Here is a 20421-nt window from a genome sequence, read left to right as displayed (position 1 = left end):
TCTCCCACCCTTTGGTAGTTTGGGGGAGGGGGGGCCTCTTTCTTTTGGTGCTTACAAGATTGTGGTATTGTATTGATGTACTCATTCATTTGCGTCCTTATCCATTTGTATCTTGGTGATCATTCTGTTAGCAATCATGTATGTCTTGTATGGTCATTTCCTATCTATGAGACTTAGTCTGAGTTAGACGAGGACATTAGGAGCTTTGATAGTGCATTTGTCTATTGAATCCTTTGTCCCAAACACTTTAAGCGGAGGTTCCCTCCTGCATTTCTCATTGGCCAGCCTTTTCCTCTCATTTCGGACATGCATTTATTGCCTTGGGAGAGCAAACATTATTTCGGGCACTACCAACATTTATTGCATTTTTTTGGTGTTATAGGCATTTATGACAGGTTCGACTTGCATTTATGCAAGTTAGCTGGATCAAGTTGTTCAGTTTCAGCATGATTGCGTATTGATAGCTATTCTCCTTGAAACGTCCCCTAGGCATAGTAACAGGGAACGTTTGTCCCAAGCCCCCCGAACGTAGAAACACCGACTTGAACGGATGTGTTGAAGGGGACGCCAAAATGGGATTGGGGACATCTCCTATCCCATTTCCAACAGCCATCCCCCCATCTCGGCCATCCTTGTCCCGTCCCCCTTGTCATGTCCCTTGCTAGGGGATGTTTTTTCCTTGGGGTGGGTGGTTGCGTTGGGTTGGGGAGCGTCTTTTGGGGGGTGGTATTTTGAAGGCTTCTTTTATGGTTGAGTTTTTTAGACTTCTTTCAAGGACTTCTCCTTTTATCACACACACATACAAAATCAGCATACTCTTGTATGAAGTCACATCAAATTAGTCCACATTACATATGCAGCTTTTCTACAACAGAAAACACGTGTATGCATGCATGCACATAGATATGTTCTTTGGTAGTATACATTCACCCACATATCCACCCACCACATCACATGCATACATTTTAAAATGCTATTTATGCTATTTATGTGTCCCTCTTCTATCCCACCCCCCATCCCTATTCCCTTGCTTTTGGTTGTCCCCTGTCCTTGAACCCATCCTCGTCCTCGTTCCCGTTCCCTGTTCCATGTTACTATGCCCATAGAATCCAACTTGCACACGAGACATGATGCAAGCCAAATTCTCAATAAAAGGGACTAGATATCAGACTCACCTCCCAGCCATAGAGCCAAATGGGCTTAGCCTCGAGCCTGGGAGCTAGTAGCATTCCCAGTCACATCCCAAGGGTGGTTGTCCCATACCACTAGTCCACACCATCTTGGTATATGGATGCGTTGGCCAACAAGTCAATTGTCACAAGACTGTGACAACTATTACCTTTTTGTTGATTTCTTTATTACATATTTTATTTGGTTTTTCTTTTTGGAAGGATTCCTCTTGAAATCTAAACGTTTGAGTTGCATAGCCAGTTTGTGAAACGGACAGGAATGTCTAGTGAGTCAAGGCTGGAGAGTTAAGGTCCAGTATAATTCTGGAAGAGACTGATGGCACTGTAGATTGACAAGCTTGGAAGAGACTTGTGAAAGTGTATATGGACAAGTGTGTTGAAGAACTAGCCTGGAAGAGACTAGTTCAAAGTGAAGATGGGCAAATCTTCAAGAGATTAGTCCATGTGGGGTCATCAGTGGAAATTCACTTTCAGTTGAGCTACATTACAAATTTGGATGTAGCCATAGTTTGCAAAGATGGTCAGAAGACTAGTGGGATGCAATGGAAGCAACTCCTAAAATTTAGGGAGTTACTATTTTTGGACCCCAGAATCTGTTCGCGTCATTATCTTCGTTTTTGTACGAGGATTAATCCTCTGGTCTGTGCCGAGGTCAAATTTTGAACCGAGGATGGAGAATTTTAGACCGAAAGGTTTAAACAGGAAAATTGTTACATGTATGCCATGTGTCACAATTTGGGCATAAATTCCCAAAAGAGAGAGAGAGGGCAGCACAAAAACGAGTTTCAATGCATGGGGGGCTCATTTTGTGAAAGGGAGATGGATTGCTGCAGATGGAGAGCTCTTGAGAGCTGGTCTACCTTGTCTATGATGCACAGAGGGCTGGGCTTGCTTCCTACTCTCTCTCTCTCTCCCTGACAGTATGGTTATGCTGCAGAATCAAGGGCCTTTCTTCTGATTCAGGTACAGCTGTGTGGAATATGTTGTTTTTGCATGAGGCAAGAGCCTCTTTTCTCCAGGAACAGGAGCAGTTGTTTGCTGCCCACAAGCAGGAACAAGTGAGGGTGGTAACCTCACCAAGCAAGTGTCTGAAACAGCACTAAATCAGTTCTGATTCTGGACTGTTCAGAGGTTATTTCAGAGCCCAATTGATGTCACAATCAAGGGGCACTTGGCCCAGATGATGTAGGACAGTGCAGGGAACAATATGAGCTGAGAACAGGTGTCAGAACAAGTCTGAACCAGTAATTACGGTGGGCTGAACAGTACAGGGAACAATATGAGTTGTAAACAGGTTTCAGAACAGGTCTGAACCAGTAAATACAGCAGGTTGAAATGGTCAATTCTGCACTCCAACCAGAAGATTCAGACTTGGGCAGAGTTTCCCCTCCTGGTCAACTTGATTTGGGTCAGTAATTGTATTGTTATGCTGTCAAATTTCACCCAAAATAGGTGAAAGACAGCCCATTGTACTTTCTCTTTTTTTTAAAAAAATAAAGAAATACCGCAAGGGGCACCTAACTTAGGGGCCAACAGGGTGTCTGTGTGGCAACAGGAGCATTTTAGCTTCCTGTTTTTCTTCTTGATTCTGTGTCTTTAAGTTCAGGTAAAGTGGACGACTGTAAATTGGGTGAAAGCATTTATGTATTTTGGTTGTACACTACTGCCTTTCCTAGTGAACAGGCCGGTTACATCAATACTCTAAAAGTGGTGATCACACAATGAATGTGCACAATAGGGCCTTGAGTCCTATAAATAGGACTTGGTTGCCCTAACCTCGAAGTACCTTTAGTGCATTCATACTAAGTTACTTCATGACCACTACGACCAATGCTACTTTAAAATTCAGTTAATAACTCATTAGCCAATTAGTTAATAGTTACTTAATTAGTTAATTATTTCATTAGTTACTAATAAGCTAATTAAATAACAGTAATGAAAATCATTATAGACCACCTTACTTACTTAATTATTAAAAATTAACTAATATTTAATTAACTTTGATCATTATAGCCTTCTCCCCCTTCCCCTCTACCCCAAAAAAAATTAACACCTCCTTAATAATTAGTTAGTTAATAATTAATAATTAGGAACTAACATTTAAAAATTACCTAGTAACCAATTAAATAGTAGAGCATAGTCAGGGTTAGAGTAACGCATAGACAATGAACATAGTGAATAATGTGAAATGAATGAATTTGAATAATATAATGCTCATGCAACAGACACACTATGCAGTGAATGAAACACGAACCTTGAACTTGTGTCTTAGGGATCGAGGGAGAGATACTGAGCTGTGTCATACTCCGATGGATCCTGAAATGCAGCAAGGCAGCCTTAAAAGACGTGTGGCAGCACAACAAATGCAGCAATGTGGATGCTGGATCTGCGTTAGATAGGCAAAGGAGAGAGAAACCGAAAACGCAGCCTCTGGAGTTAGGTGACAGCCTAGCAAAATGCAGCCAACAGAGGGTGGAGAAGTGTCAAGTGGCAGCCAGAAAGCCCAAATGCAGCCTTTGATCAGTAAAGGTAGCTTGTGTGAAGTTGCCAACAAATGCAACAAATGAAGGAGTTGGATCAAGTGGTGATGACTGCCCGAGGAGATAATAGCAAGAAGATGGCTGGAAATAGGTGCCAAAATGTGGTAGACATTGATGGGAAGCTTCGGCTGAGATGCTTTTTGTGAACGGGGGTGTGGATAGCAAAGCTTTGGCACTTGCAAATTGTGAAAACGAGATTGAGGGGAGCGGGAAGGCAGCTTGTCTAGTCATAGAAAGTTTGGGACCTCCCAAATTAGAGTTTACATGTGGGACATTGAAACTCTCTCGAATTGCGTCTGTTTAAAAGAAATGGTTACAATTCTTTAATTAACTTGCATTTTGGGGTGTTTAACAAAGGCTTATGATAATTTAGCTCAACATCCCCTCTTAGGCCCAAAACTGGAACCAAAAAGGGATTGCAAATAAGATCAAGCCCTTTATCTTTTTCTTTTCCCCAAGGTGTCCCTTCCCAAAGCAGCTAGAGCATCGGGCAAAGGGTGTATGTTGGTTGCTCTATGGCCTACCAAGACTCCAAAGGCGATGGCTATAATTCAAAGGGAGCCCAAGTGGTCACCTCGGAGAAGACAAAGCATTGGACAAAGGGTGCTTGTCAGTTGCCTAGAGGCCTACTAAGTCTTAGAAAGGCGGATGAAAACACAATGGGCTATCCTTTTTTTAAAGGGCTTTTGTTTTGTTTTTCAAAAGATTTATCATTAAGTGAGGGTTTTCAAAAAAGTTTTCGGTCAATTGAGTAACAATGCCCAATAGGCAGCCCCAGGACCCTAGAAATAGGGAATGGCCATTCCGGCTTGTAGGAACAGCCTAACACGTTCCAAACTCTCCGAGGTGGTGAAATGGGCAGGGAATATTTCCTGCCGTTCCCAAGGCCGTTCTCTATTGTCAAAAGACGACGTACCAGCGAGATAGTAGGGTTTACGGGGAGGAACACTAAGTGAACTCGGCAAAGATGGAGAAGAGAAGAGAAGAGAGAAGAAACTCTGATGAATGGAATGATGAAGTTCTGAATCACAGAGTGAATGTGATCCAAGGGAACAAGGGTGCCGTAGCACAAGGAAGATAATGAAGATAGCCATGAACAACGAACCGCAATGTCCTCCTGAAGGGGTGTGAGGGTAGTGGAGAGACTGGAGAGAAGGGATGACAGATTGAATGAATCAGCCGTGTTGAATGAGTGACAGAGGCAGCCTATAAATAGGCAAGAGACTGTGCAGGGTGGTAGAGCGTTAGGTGTCTAGGGTGGCGCCCCACTGTGGGCGCCCAGCCCCTTTTTGGGGCTGTCCACTGTGAAACCCTAAACGCAAAACACAACCCTAAACGCAAAATTGCGGGTGAAGGGTTTCTCAACACCTACCGTTCCCTACCATTCCTTGCCGTTCCAATTATGCAAAAGGCAATGCAAGTGGGATGATACTCTTGCAAAATGTTGTGCAATGGTGCCACTTGGATAATGCCCTTGTAGGGGAATTATTCACTTGCCCAAGCGTCCATTTACAATCATGGTTTGTGATGATGTGGATGAAGATACAAAGTATAAGATACATAATTTTTGACACAAAAAATGTAAACCACACGGTGTCACTATCAAGAGAAGAAAGCTGTCCCCTCTCAAATTGGAAGGGAAAGCTAGAGGGAAGCAAGCTCTCCCTGTCAAGTTGAAGAAGTAGGAGAGGTGTATCCAAGCCAATCCTGGGTAGTAAATATTGAACCATTGGTCAATTGACTGCCTTGGTTAATATATTTATAAAGTTATGTGATGAAGAAACAAACTCTAGTCATTTAAAAAGTACCTAGCTCAACCTACTCTCTAGTGAAGCAAAAATCTATGCCAACATGTCACGTCCAAGGTGTGATGATTAGGTTATTGGATAGTGTAGTTGCACTCTAGTTGCTGCAAGAGATGACAATTAGTGTAGCACATGGGGACTAAAGTGCCACTTGTAAGCTTCTTAGGTAGATGGCTTGGGTGGTACCATTAAAGAGAGCCCTATACTCAGTCTCAGCCAAGGAAGCTGCTACTATCTTCTACTTATAGCTTGCCCAAGAAATGGGAGCTGTGCCCAAGGTAAAGAGGTAGCCACCATGGGAATGCCATGTTTCAGGATCTCTTACCTAATTAGAATCAATATATCCGTGCAAACATAAATCAGAACTGTTAGTTAGACCATAAGGATAGGTGCACTTCAAATATCTAAAAACACGAAGACATGCAATCCAACGTGACATCCTAGATGCAGTAAAATACTAATTGAGAAAACTAATGGAATATGCTAAATCTGGCCTAGTATGAATCAAGGAAAGAAGTTTCCTTACTACAGATCTATAGGTGTACTCATCAAAGGGTTGACCTAGGGTATCTTTAGATAAGTGGACAGTTGGATCGAGAGGCATGGCCACAGGCAATGTTTGATCCGTACAATACTGATCCACCAAACTGAAGAGCGTACTTTTGCTGTGACACAAAAATACATCCCCCAGATCGAACTACCTCCATTTCCAAAAAGTAAGACAGCAAACTGAGGTCTGTCATCTCAAAGATAGCACAAAGCTTGGTCTTAATTTTCGCTATGGCAGGAGAATTTGAGCAATGATGAGTAAATCGTCAACATACAACAAAATATAGTTGACCCGCTTTGAAGTGATACGAGCATATGAGTTTGGGTCATAAGGGGTAGAATGGTATTTGCGAGTTGGAAGGAACTCATTCATCCTCTGGAAATAAGACCCTGATGCTTGGTTCTGCAAGCGAAAGACCTTATCTTTTTGGTCAACAAAAGAAAATCCGAGTGGTTGCTCCGCATAGGCTTGCTCATTTAAATAATTGCTCAGAAAGGCACTTTTGACATCCATCTGATAGATTGGCCAATCGTAATGAGTGGCTAGCGCAACCAACGAAAAGATGTCAGCTACATACTAGGAGCAAAGGTCTCTTCATAGTTAATACCTTATTTCTGTTGAAAACCTTGCATGACAAGGCGAGACTTGTATTTGTCTAAAGCCCCATCAGCCTTTAGCTTGGTCTTGGATGCAAATGAAGCTTGAGGTACAAGCTAGATAGATCTTTTAGGGCTCTTTGGAGTGAAATTTGGTTGAAGGATCCTCGAATCCCACATTGTCTATTGATACCAGCGAAGAAGCAAGCAATAGGCTTGGCTCAGAAGGCACTATCTTCGATGGAATATGTGGAGAAATTGGCTCGAAGTCTGATGCAAAAGACTACACAATATCCGTCTCATAAAAAACATCTCTCCTAATGATCACCTTGCTCGAGGATCGAATAAATGATAGGTCTTTGCTTTGGAGGAGTACCCTACAAAAATGAGGAGATTAGCTTGGGGAGTGAGCTTTCCTATTTTATCATTAGGCGTATGGGTGTACGCATGATGCCCAAAGACTTTAAAGTGGAACACTATAGGCCAAGAGCCAAAGAATGCCTCATATGGAGTCCTTTGAGGGACAATTGTAGTCGAGCACCGGTTGAGGATATAGAGGGAAGTGTTAACAGCCTTGACCCAAAGACACTTAGGGATCTTTGTTGTGAATAGCATAGAGCGTACCATGGTCATGATGGTCCGGTTCGTATGCTTTACGACTTCATTCTGAGAGGGGGAGTTGGTAGAGGTAAGCTGGTGATAGATGCCATACTTCGTAGAAACTTGGAAAACTCGTGGGAGGTAAACTCGCCATCACTATTACTCCTCATACATCATACATGATGACCAGTCTGGTTATGAATCCGGAGCGCCAAAGTAGAGAAATATGTGAATACATGAGACTTATGCTGGAGAAAGTACACCCACATGCATCTAGAACGATCATCCACTATTAAAAATAAGTACAACATGCCATGGCAATGGATGTCAATTCACAAATATCAACATGAATCAATGATTAAAGAGGTGCCTCAGCTCTATATGTGGGCTGCTGAGGGAATGGGCTACAGTGATGCCATAGTTGCCAAGAAACTTGTTTCGTAAGGTTAGGAAACTTGTTTCATACCTAGGCATTTCATAAATGTTGAAACATCTATTTTAAATTTTTATAAATGCCATACCCTAAATATCTTGGGACTTTTGTAATTGTTATTTATCATGGATTTACTTAACATACTAATTGTTAGAAGTGGTGCAACAATGGAAGCATAAACATGTGCTGAAATAAATTGCTGAACACAAGACAAAAGAGAAAAGACAAGAAAGAGAGAACACAATACATACAAGAACTTAGATGTATGCTCAGAAAATGGAATCCATATATCAGACACGAGACTGTTGCATACAACAGTGAGTCACTGGCTATGTGGGCACGGCCTGAAAATTCACTCGCCCAGCTAGGAGGAGATGCAGGAACACCAAGACGCAAGCCAGAATTGACACGTAGGGAATAGAGGGTTTGATGCAGGTTGGACGGATGCTGACGTCAGCAAAAACGCAGATAAAACACGTCACCTGGTTGGAGCAGCAGCTGGTTGAACAGCAATGGTCAAAACAGTCTTGAAATCAGCATAGAAAATACAGTAGGAGCATAGAACTTTAAATCTGATACCATGTTAGAAGTGGTGCAGCAACGGAAGCATAAACATGTGCTGAAATAAACTGCTAAACACAAGACAAAAGAGAAAAGAAAAGAAAGAGAGAACACAATATAGATGAGAACTCATACGTATGCTCGGGAAATGGAATCATATATCAGACATGGGATTGTCGCATACAACAGTGAGTCACTGGCTGTGTGGGCACTTGCACCGGCTCCTCTCTCCACGGGACCTCCAGGTGGTAAACTGATTGACTGGGGAGGAGGAGCCTAGAATATATAGGCATGAATAATGCCATAGAATATGTCAAGTTGGCTAGCATTAATGCTGGCCGATTGGCAACAATAAATGATGTAAAGCATAAAATGCTACACAATAAAAATGCCTAAAATATCTACATAATGTGCCCAGCCCACAATACATGCTCAGATTCACACATGAGATGACATACTTTGCTAACACTAACATGGATATTGGCATTGATTGCCAGAGTTTTATTTTGAGTTGTTATGTCTTGGGACTTTTGTAATTCATATCCAAGATATCCTAAGCGAAAATGCCAAAGAGAATCTTGACCAAGGAGTTGTTTCCAATGCGGACTATTAGGAGCTTGGGAGATAAAAATGTTTGAGATAGGGATCATATGGTAAGTAGCTCCATTGCCCACAATCCAAGAGTACCTGAAGTACTCGGCTATGACGAGTGGGCCTTTGCAATAACCTTGTCGAGAAGCAACTCGAAGATATGGATGAGACTCGTATCATCAAATGTCTTTAAGGAGATAATGTGGGCCTTCAGACCAGTCAGAAATGCCCTTTGGTATTGACAACGATGGTGATTGTGATGGTTGACCGGTGGTAGCATGGTTTGGCCTTGCCACTATCCTTGGTTGACAGTTGTTGGTCTAGGTTATTCATATGGCTATAAGTGTTAGTTGGTGACACTAGAGAACTGGTGTTTAATGGTACCTAACACGAATCTGATGGTCAAAGATGGCGCAGAGACACTCAGGAATGGAAGTTGTCTAGCTATTTAATTATTGGCCAGTTAGATTATTTTTCAGAGCATTGAAATAATTATTAGATTAATTTTCAGTATTTAAAGATCAAAAATTAATATTTAATTATGGATAATGTTGGAAAAGCCATTTGGAAAGGTTGCCACTTGTCAAAAATGCCGATGTAAGATTGAAAAGCGTCTTAGAGGCTAGAGAGAGGCATTTTAGTGTATTCAACTTGCAAGAGAGAGAGAGGAGATGCTGTGGTCTGATTTGCAGCAATTGGAGGACCTTCTGAGGTAGCTAGGGGTAGGAGAAGACTAATCAACAGTAGGTGACAGCATCTATAGGCTGTTGATGTAACGTGTCCACCTGTTCCCTTCAAGACACGACTTAGCAGTCCATCGGAAAGGAGGTCTAGAAAGCTCCGCCCGGCACTCCCATGGAATGTTACGGGGTTAAGAATCTAGGACTTTCCGCATCTGCCACGTAGCGGAAGTATTTTGGCCGTTCCCACTTAGGACTGACCTGAATCAGGATTTCCCCTAATGGTCATTTCCTAAACGGCAACTAGCGTTGAATCTCGTGCAAACTACTTTACGCAAAAACGCCAGGGCCGAAGCGGAATTCACGCTGCACTTGGTTGAAGGAGAATGGGAAACGAGAGGGATGCAAGGCTCGACCTCTCTGCCATAAGGCATAGTCCCATTCCGTTCCCCTAAAATAGCATAAACCGGGATTATTATAACCTAGACTCTAGGTCAGCGCCCTTTGCTATTCATTTCCTTTGAGAAGATCTCCTTCCTGTTCTTTATGATTGAGAAAAGTTCCCGGCCAACCGGGACCACCCATCCGTAGGACGGACCCATGGCCACATTCACCGCACTTTCCTCAAGTTGTTTTAGTTGTCTAATTACCTACCACATTTAGTTGGACATACATCAATCAGCTTCCTTAATTAGCCCGTTAGGCACCGGTTCCTTCACGTAATCTTAGCACTTGACATAGAAAAACAGTGTCAAACAAGTTTCTTTTCAACAAGTTATCATATTTATCTTTGGAATACATTCATAAAGTCTAGCCCGCAGGCTTATCCATAATCCACCTGAAGGCTATCCAGTAATCTACAGGGATTACTAATCCAAGATTCCGCCCGTAGACTAGTATGCGGGCCTCGAGATCCAATCCCGAGTCACGTTGGCCTCTTGTGCAGGGCCCGGAAGGCGAGGGATTTACAGCCAGAGCCCCCCCTGGCACCCAAGCGTCCTCTTACTCCAAGTAGCGCTCAATGGAGAGACCTCACGCGGCGGGTTCGGTTCACCTTCCCGGCGCGGCTAACAACACCCTTGGTTAGGGTCAGGCAGACAGTCGGGGGTAATTGAGGTTGCATCTCCCTTCAGGCCTTCAACCTGAAGCATTACATATCTTTTCATCCTTTAGTTCCTTGAGCAAACAAAGCAAACAGTGCTCTCTAAACTGTTACAAGCACAATCATTTCCAGTGGCCGTTATTTGACTAACTGCTAAGGAGCGAATCCTTCTCTCCGAATGCATCCATCATTCGATTCGGGATCAATTGTGTCTAGGTAAGATCCCGAAGGGTTTGCTTGTTAATCCCTTATGTCCTTGGGTTAAGGCCGTACCCTATTAACCTAACTTAACCAATATCTTAAGTTCTATTAACAGTAAATCATGGCGAATATGTTGCTCCAAATTATTGATTGGTCCTTTGCTTCCAAGCAAATACCTAATTCCTTCATCTTGGCAATTTTATAACAGGATGACTACTCATCCTCTTGCAAGTTTAACTTGCACAAGAATCTGCCAATCTCATTCCGAGGAATTTGGCCATTCTCTTGTGATCAAACCACAAGATCATGCGACGTTGCAACTTGTTGCACAAGTGTCACATCTAATCCATGGGATTATCTCACCCATCGAAGGACGTCTTCTATTCACGGAATCATGATTAGATAAGAAACATGGTTTAGGGTGTCTTCATATCCAATCCATTCCCGATTGCACTAGACCGACATCGTTTGGTACTAGGGGTTCCAACTCAATCCGAGTTTCATCTTTTGAACGAGTGGTCCTTAAGGCAGAAACCCTAGTTCGTTTCTTGCAAGTATGCCCAATTGTCCCTACATTCCGTGAATGTGGGCAAGACTTTAGGGTATGAGAGTTTCGACTTGGCAATAAGTGCGACTAGGTCAAGTCCTTAATGTGCTAAACCCTATTTAGCACTTGGAGTATGTTGCATCGATTTAACCATCCTAAGCGAATCCTTTGTGGTTTAGGTATTTTGGGTAATCCAGTTTACTTGTCTTACGATAAGGACGAACTATTCCTAAAGATATTGTCTTGATCAAAGAGGGGAAAAACTAGTTACATTACGATACCATTCTTGTAAGCACATGATTTATTGCCTCTATGTATGATTAGATTTACAAACCCTAACTTTTCTTGTTAAAATCAAAGCGCATGTTAAGTTACAGCATAATTTTCATTCATCCTACTAGAACATGCATTCGCTATTCGTGCCACTAAGTTTTTAGAGTTTTATGTTAAAACGAACCATGCAGCCTTTCCCTAACTTTATTTCTGAATGAAATATTCGTACACTGATTGAGCATGACGCAACCTTTCCTAACTACTACGTAGTTGAATGAGATTTATGCCAATTGACTAGAGTTAACCTACTTCATGCAGCCCTAGAATCATTTCCATGCCTTGCAATTTCCTATGGTTGTTAGCAACTTTTTTAATGAATCATTACGAAGAAAGATTTGTCTAATAATGTGACATGCGATTTAATCTTTCCATGCATAATCGAAGGTGCACTACAATAATCTCGACTTTGTAATTATAGTCATTAGTTGTTCTAGATTTGTTACTTTGCAATGCACAGAAGCAACTTGCTAAAAAATGCATAGATATCTTTCGTTCATTCCATTGAAAAATACAAATGACCAATCTTCACTCGTGAGTTAAAAAATAGCCAATGTAATTCATTCTCATCAAAACTAGGTGGATTTGACAAGCGTAAGTGCATCCCAATTCCATGAATTAACCATGCATAATTGCAATACTTCGACTAAATTAAAAATAGGAAGAAAACCTGGACTTGTGGGTTCGGTGAAATATCCACATGAATATTAGGAGATGATCCTCCTGCGGTTGCGCCTTGTGCCTTTTTAGGGGCCATCGTGAATTCGACCTTCTTGCCTTGGCCGCAGTCTTATGATCTTGGCCCGTCTCCCTCGTACGTGCAAATCCCTTTGAGGTACGGCACCTTGATAGAAGTACGGATTTGCGAAATTTGGCTTTGGAAGACCTTAGGGTTCGGAGCTTGGGTCTTTTTATTTCGGAAAAGAGGGATTTGTGAGAGGGTTCTTGCGAAAGCCTTGCGGAAACGGAGGCTTGAGAGATTCTTCTCCTTGAAATTCCGGCTAGGAATGGTTTTATGGGCTTTGCGGAAATGGGGACTTATGAACTTCTCCTTCCTTTCATAGAAGTTCCGGGGATAAAGATCTTTGTGGAGAGGGAGTGTGGGGGAAAAATTAGAGATGGGTTTATGGGGATTCCAACGGGAAGGGCCTTAAAAACCGGAGGTAAAGATTGCTTGTGGTGGATGCAATGGGAAGGGGACTTAAAAATCCCGGGGGTAAAATGGGCTTTATAGGGACTTGTGGTGGATCCCAATAGGAAGGGGGCTTAAAGAAACCGAGTTTAATATGGACTTATGGGAGCTACAATGGGAAGGGGGCTTCTCTAAACCCCCTTAGAAGCTTCTAAGGAGCTTCTGGGCTGTTGAACCCACGTGGACGAGGACGAAGGCGATTAGTGGACGAGGGAAGGGCGGCGTCAGCAGCAGCCGGCCGTGGCGTAGTGAAGGTGGAGCTGGTGGAATGGCGGGGCTAACGAGCCTCAGCGGCGGTTCTTCTGCAGTAACTCCTTCCTTCTCACGGCGCAGCACGGCACTCTCTTCCTTCCTCCACATACAGCAGTTAACAATGGCAGCGACGTAGCTCTGCCTCTTCTCCATCTTCCCCCTTAGAGGGTGTATATATAGGCCAAGGGGGGAGAGGGCTCCCTCCCCCACGTGGCCCCCTTGCATGGTATCCTCCCTTCCATCTCCTCAGTTTCCCATAATAGCCCATCCCCTTCCCTCAGCCACGCTTTGGCTGGGGGAAGGTAAATAATATATATTTTTTTGCAATAAACCTATCATTATCCTCTTGACCTCCTCCCAAGAGGGAGTTCACCTTGGTCCCGATTTGCCAATGGAGAGGTCACGATTCCTCGGTACGGTTTATAGATTGCATTGCCGGTAACTCTGATGCCGGAATTGACCTTTGCACGAGTTTCACGCGGGATGTGGAAAGTCGGACTAGTAATATTTTTCAACGGAAATATTACAGTTGAGATAGGGCAGCAATAGTAAATGATTGATTTTCTTTAGTTCTTTGCATCTACAAGCTGTTGAGACAGTGTAGCAACAGTAGATGTGAGATTTTCTCTAGTTCTTCGTGAAGAAAGTCTGAATTTTCTCTCTCCTTAGCATTCGCTCTCATCTTCCGGTCTTTCTATAGCCTTGCTCCAAAGATTATAGCATTGAGATCACGAGAGGCTAAGAAATTTCAGATTTCTCTGCTATGTAAACCCTAATCTAGAGAAAAAATTAGGGTTTAGCACCAACCTCGGGAAGCATGCCAGAAATTGGAAGCTCCAAGACTTGGATTCAACAGGGCTGAAGCTGTTTTTAGTCAAATTTAAGTGGAGGGACCAACAAATTTTTGTTGGGGCATTTTCCATCTCCATCAAAGCAGGTGAAGGTCAATTGACTGTGTGAATCAAGGGGCAAATTAGATTGAAGACTTACTGGTCATTTTGGACAGGAGGGGAAGTTGGAATACCGAAAGGGATTGGGAGAATCCCATTGTACATCAACTTCTTCTTCAATTAAGTTAAATAAATACCAAAAGGGGCACCAATTTTGGGGGCAATAGGGTGTCCAATGTTCAAGATTATATGGTCAAGTGTGCGATTCAGTTTTGTGAATTTGTTAATTGCTGTAAATAGTGTTTAATCAGGTTATTTACCACCCTATCTGAGGAGAAAGGCTAGTTTCACCGGTTTTTAGAGAGGACTAGGAGCTCCCTTGGGTCTCATTAGGTTGGTTTTGGTTTTGATTTTGATTGGAGTTTTAGTTTCTCTTGCACTTCCCTCACTTTCCCTTCTTAGAAGAAGCAATGAGAGTCCTCTCTTGGAGGTCATACTATGAAAGTGATTGAATAGTCGAGCGTAATGCAATAGCTGACACTCAAATTCATAGAATGTGGATATAGTAGACTGTGAGATCACCTATTGCACAAAATGAAAGCATTTTCGTGACAGTTTATTAAGGAACAATGTGACTTGATCATTAGAGGACTTAAGAGCCCTTGTGGTAGAGAACTTGGTGAGAAGGCACTGATACTCTCGTCTTGGTTAGTGATTTTAAATTTTTGGAGCCCATGTCACGAGGATGTGAAATTTTAAGATGTTTTAATCTTGTAGATAATATTTGATTAAGTTATTAATCAAATATGCAAGGTTGTTTAACACGTGATACACATGGTAGTTATTTCATGGTAACAGGCAAAGGACCTCGAGGATGTAGTGGGTGCCAAAGGCAAAAGTTATAATAAGTTATGTTTGATAGGTACGAGGTGGTATCTTTTGTCAGATTTGGGCCGAGACCAATTTATTGGCCACTAATGTCAGTGGTGACATTAGAGACTGACATTAAATAATTAATGGCGGTCTAAGGATCCATAACTACTTAGGGATACTTGGAATACAAATTGGCCTAGCCACTTTAATTATTAACTGGTGGAATTAATTTTTGGAGCACTAGAATAATTATTAAATTAATTTTTAAAATTAATTGCGAGAAAATGAGATTAGAAGGTTGCCACTTGGCAAAACTTGCCGATGCAAGTGGAAAAAACGTTTTTAGGGGCTGGTGGAGTCTATTCCAGCCATTGTGAGAGAGGAGGAGGCTGTTAGAGAGTAAGAAGAGGTAGCAAGTGATAGCAATTTGGAGCCCTCCAAGAGTAGGTGACATCAGTCCAAGGTCCTGTTGGTGCAGGTGACAATATACAAGAGGGAACAACAGTCTTTTTGGTGGTCCTAAATTGTAAGTAATAGGTTTCATGACTGTTTGAGCAAGGCAGCAGTAGTTTTTCAGTGTTTCTCGTGGTAAAACTTTGAAATTTCTCTCTCTACAGCATTTTCTCTCATTCCCAAGCCATTTCTAAAGTTATCTTAACATTTTAAAGCAGTTTGAGCCATTAGAGAAAGAGATTTCTGTCAATCTTTGCTGTAAACCCTAATCTTCAGCAGAAATTAGGGTTTGACAGCCACCTCGGGATGTGTGCTCAGAATTGAGGGCTAGGACTTGAATTCCAACAGCTGAAATTGAGGAACTTCAAATAGATTCAAGAGGCCAGCCAGCCAATATCAGATTTGGGGTTGAATTTGTCTTTCAAGGAGTGATGTAAAGGCCAATCCCTAAGCAAACCAAGGGGCGAATTGGTTTGGAGGCTTGTTGGTTAGTTTTGACAGTAAGAGACACTTGGATTGGTGGAGGAGATTAGAGGATCTCAGTTGTACCCCTTCCCTTTGCAATATAAGATAAAGAAATACCATAAGGGGCACAAATTTTGGGTTAACAGGATGTCCAATGTCCAATATTAAAGTAGTAAAGCGTGCATTTTCAGTTTATGTGAATTTTATGCTTGCTGTGATTAGTATTAAATCAGGTTATTTACCACCCTATCTGAGAAGGAAGATTGATTTCAGCCCATGGTTAAGATTTGTGCAATAGGTACTATTTCGAGCCACATAGCGATCAGTCAAGTGTGCCCAATGCTTTGACGCTAAAATAAAATGCTGAAACTAAGAATGAAACTTAGGTAGTAAGCTGTGTATTAGCTTGATAATAGTAGAGGCTTTCCTAGCCTTCCATGAGTGAACAACCTTGTATGGAACAAATGCGAGATCGGGTTAGGGTTCCAATCCTTGCACAATATCCCATAGGTTCTATGAGTCCAGGATGTGTCTTATCTGATGGACTTCGTAGTGTGGTTAGACTCATTAAAAAATGAGTCTTGTTAGTGAAGGCATGCTTGGTTGATGAGGAGGAAGAATCATGAGGTGCTGGATAGCTGGGGTAAGAAGAATAGGGTGGATAAGGAGGTGGCAGAGGGGGATAAGGAGGAGGTGGATAGGCAGAAATAGGTTGTGAGAGTCCAAAGGATGTTAATTGATGTGGAGGTACTGGAATGTGAATGTTTTCATAAGGTGCTAGTGGAAATGGAGGCATTGGGACACATGAGCTCTCCAAAAGTCAGTTGGGGCATAATAAAATAACTCGGAGGCCCATTAGGTAATGCCATGGATGCAAATTGTGGTACTAACTATCCACACTTGGTAATGGTTGGGAGGGTATCCTAGGCCATGATAAGCCCGAAAGTGTATAGAAGGAAGGAAGAGTCTTTGTCATAGGTACACCACCCGGTTGAGGTATAAAAGAGTCCCTAAAGGCTGTGCCTAAGGGTGAAGGTCTGTTGAGAAACCACTTCTTCAGTTTATACACTTCATTTGGGGTTTCGCATTGACAGTCCCAAAAAGGGCTGGTATCGACATTTTGGTCATCTTTTTAGTGGACGCCCACATAGTGGTGCACTACCCTAGACAGCTTATGCCTATAAATAGGCAGTCACTTCATTCATTCTTTACACTCCTACCACCACTCTTCGGTCATTCTTCACCCCTCTTTCTCCATTATCAAACACACTTCCCTTCTCTCACTAGTCCCTTCCATTGCCCTCGCACCCCTTTAGGAGGACATTGTGGTTTGTGGCTTGTGGCTTGTGGCTGCCTTCACCCTTCCTCTTTTGCTTCAAGCGCCCGGTTCTAGTATCACGCCTTGTGTATGGAGCATCTTCTACCTAGCGTCATCATCATCTGCTTGGTGTCACTATCCTTTTCCATCAAGCTTCACCTTCACTTGCGCTTTTTAGTGTGGAGATCTTCTCCTTGCTTGGCGTCATCATCTCTAGCTTGGCATCAACATCCTAGCCTTTGGCGGCAGTCTACATTATCAAGAGTCAGTGATTTCATCACTCTCTATCATATGGGTTACTGGGACTAGCTTTTTGCAGTGTGGCTTCTCCTCCATCACCTTGTGTTACTCGTCTATCACAGGGGTTGTTGGGACCTGCGTTTTTGCAGCTTAGCTTCTTCTCTATCACTAGCCTCACTCGTCTATCATAGGGGTTGTTGGGACTTGTGTTTTTGCAGCTTGGCTCCTCCTCTATCACTTCCGTCACTCCTTTGTCAGAGGGGCTAGGGGCTACTGAGACTTGTGTTTTTGCAGCTTGGCTTCTCCTCCATCACTTGGCATCCCTCGTTTATCATAGGGGCTGTTGGGACTTGCGTTTTTGCAGCTTGGCTCATCCTCCATCATCTGGCATCATCATTATCCACCTGGTGTCAGCATCTGGGTTGCTCTCCTTGCGTTTGATAGCTCTAACACTTTGGGATTTTTGTTTTGCTGCCGAGGTCACTCCCTGGCATAAAAGGATTGCGGTTTGCTCCCTCGACAACTAGTGATCATCTTCCACATCTCCGATAACATTAGAGGATTATGGTTCGCTCCCTCAATAGCTATTCTTTACCTTCCAGTGATTAGTTCGATAGTCCACTGCTCGAAGGATTGTGTTTCACTTCCTTCACTGTGTAGATTTCCCATAGGTGCTATTCAGATAAGACAGTGCAACTATTTTTTGAGCTTCCACTTTGTTGTATCAACTTTTCTTTTCATAGCATGATTCGGTGCATCATCACCGTGTTCTTTTTGTGTTTCTGAGTTTCTCTTCTCTCTCAATGTTTGTTGTACTTAGTTTGTTACTCCCCACAAAACTCTCTTTGTATCGTTGCTTATTTTGACATGGTATCAGAGTATACCTGTTATTTTTTGACAAGGACTCCCTGATGTGATGTGTGAAGATATGAGATGCACTTAATGGATATGTGAAGAAAGATGCAGTAGAAGAAGAGGGAGGGATGGGTGGGAGATTAAATGGATTTGTGAATGCAATAGTGGGAAATGTTTTAGGTTCCTTTTGTCCATTATCACCAAAATCTTGCGGAAAAGAGGAAGTGGAATCAAAAGATTGAGAAGTATGAAACTACATACTTGGCATAGGAGTAAAGGAGGGAAGAGATGTGAATGGCATAGATGAGAGAGATAGAGAAGTAAATGGTGTGGGTGTAGATGAGAGAGGTAGAGAAATGAATGGATTGTACTTCATGTCTGTTTCCACAACAAGATTGCTAGTTCCTTGTGGAGCTTCTGTCCTTCTTGCAAAATTATTAGACCGGTGTACCAAACCTAAAGGGGAAAACTCAAATTTACCTTCAAGTATTTGTTGAGCCTAATACATAAGGATGAGGTCGTACTAGGCTCGTGAGATCTCATAGGGTCTTTAGGCTCCATGGTAGTCCAATGTCTCTCCGGCTATACTAGAACCTTGTTGTGAGACACACTCTTGCTCATTTATCAATGGATTTGGCTTAGGAGAATGAAGCGATGATGTAGTGTTTGAAGTCATATTGCCTTCTTGTTGTTTTTGCTTTTGCAGAGAGCTTTTAGATCAAAGGCCTAGATTTCTTTGAAGAGTACCTAGCTTTGATACCATGTAAAGAAGTGTCCTAACATAGAAACACAAACACAAATACAATCGTATGACAAAGCACAAACTGATAATAGAATATAGTTAGGGTTAGGGTAATGTAGAGACAATGAACACAATGAATAATGAGAAATGAATGGACCTCAATAATACAATCCTCATGCAACAAACACACTATGTAGTGAATGAATATTGAACCTTGAATGCTCATGTCTTAGGGACTGAGGCAAAGAAATTGAGCTGGAGAGAGTGTCGTACTCCAATGGATCCCAAAACGCAGCAAGGCAGCCTTCGAAGATGTCTGTTAGCACAGCCAATGCAGCAATGTGGATGCTGGATCGAACAGGCAGGGGAGAGAGAGAAGCTGAAAATGCAGCCTTTGGAGGTGGGGTGCAGCAGTAGGGGCAAAACGAAGCCAATAGAGGGTGGAGAAGTGTCAGGTGGAAGCTAAAGAACCCAAACACAGCCAGGGAGATGGATGCTAGGTGCAAATGCAAACTTTGATTAGCAAATGCAGCGCCTGGGTGGAGTCACCGGGTAGAAAATGCAACAGATGAAGGAGCTGGATCAGCTAGCGATGATTGCTTGAGAAGAGAACAGCAAGAAGATGGCTGGAAATAGGTGCCAAAATGTGGTAGATAGTAATCAGAAGCTTTGGTTGAGATATCCTCCACGAATGGGGTGTGGGCAGCAAAGCTTTGGTAATTGCAAACTGCAAAAACGAGTTTGAGGAGTGGGAAGACAGCATGCCTATTTATAGAAAGTTTGGGGCCTTGCAAATTAGGGATTACATGTGGGACATTGAAACTCTCTCGAACAGTGTCTATTTTACATAAATGGTTAAAATTCATTAATAAACTTGAGTTTTGGGCTTGTTTAATTAAGGCTAATGATAATTTAGGATAAACGGTTTGACGGGATCATTTAGTCCTAAAGTCAAGAACCAATTCGGGTTTGAGTGGAACATAACAGGCAGTATCCTCAAGCCGTGAAACTTTTCTCAATCGGAACAATCAATTCACCTTGTTCCAATCATTCTTTTAAACAACTCACGTGGAACAGAGACCGAACTTGGATTTCCGAAGGAAAATCCAGCTCATAGGATATGCTACTTATCTTCTTGATAATTTGGAAAGGACCAGGATACCTCGAAGATAGTTTAAAGCACTTGCCAATAGTCATTGAATTGGAGTCCTTTGGAACTACAAGGTAAACCCACATTGCCCTCCAGAAGCTCCCGAGGAGTACAATGTTGGTTAGCATAAAATGCAGCATGATCTTGGGCTATTTTAGTGCTTTTGCTAGCAATTGTCAACATCTCATGCATATTGTGCAAAAAGTTAACCACGGACTGTATTTGCATAATAAGTGGGATCAAGATACAATGATAGTAACTATGT

The 20421-nt window shown here is 42.4% G+C and overlaps 1 protein-coding gene across 2 annotated transcripts in view; it reads left to right on the top strand.

The window, feature by feature from the left end:
- The window catches only part of LOC148023437 (ARM repeat superfamily protein), a 118082-nt gene that overhangs the window by 3827 nt on the left and 93834 nt on the right, over window positions 1-20421 (top strand). The window lies entirely within an intron of this gene.

The sequence above is a fragment of the Lygodium microphyllum genome, chromosome 16 (assembly GCF_053477565.2).
Source record: "Lygodium microphyllum isolate KBCC chromosome 16, Lygodium_microphyllum_v1.1.10, whole genome shotgun sequence".
NCBI lineage: Eukaryota > Viridiplantae > Streptophyta > Polypodiopsida > Schizaeales > Lygodiaceae > Lygodium > Lygodium microphyllum.
This window is presented reverse-complemented; position numbering and strand designations above follow the sequence as displayed.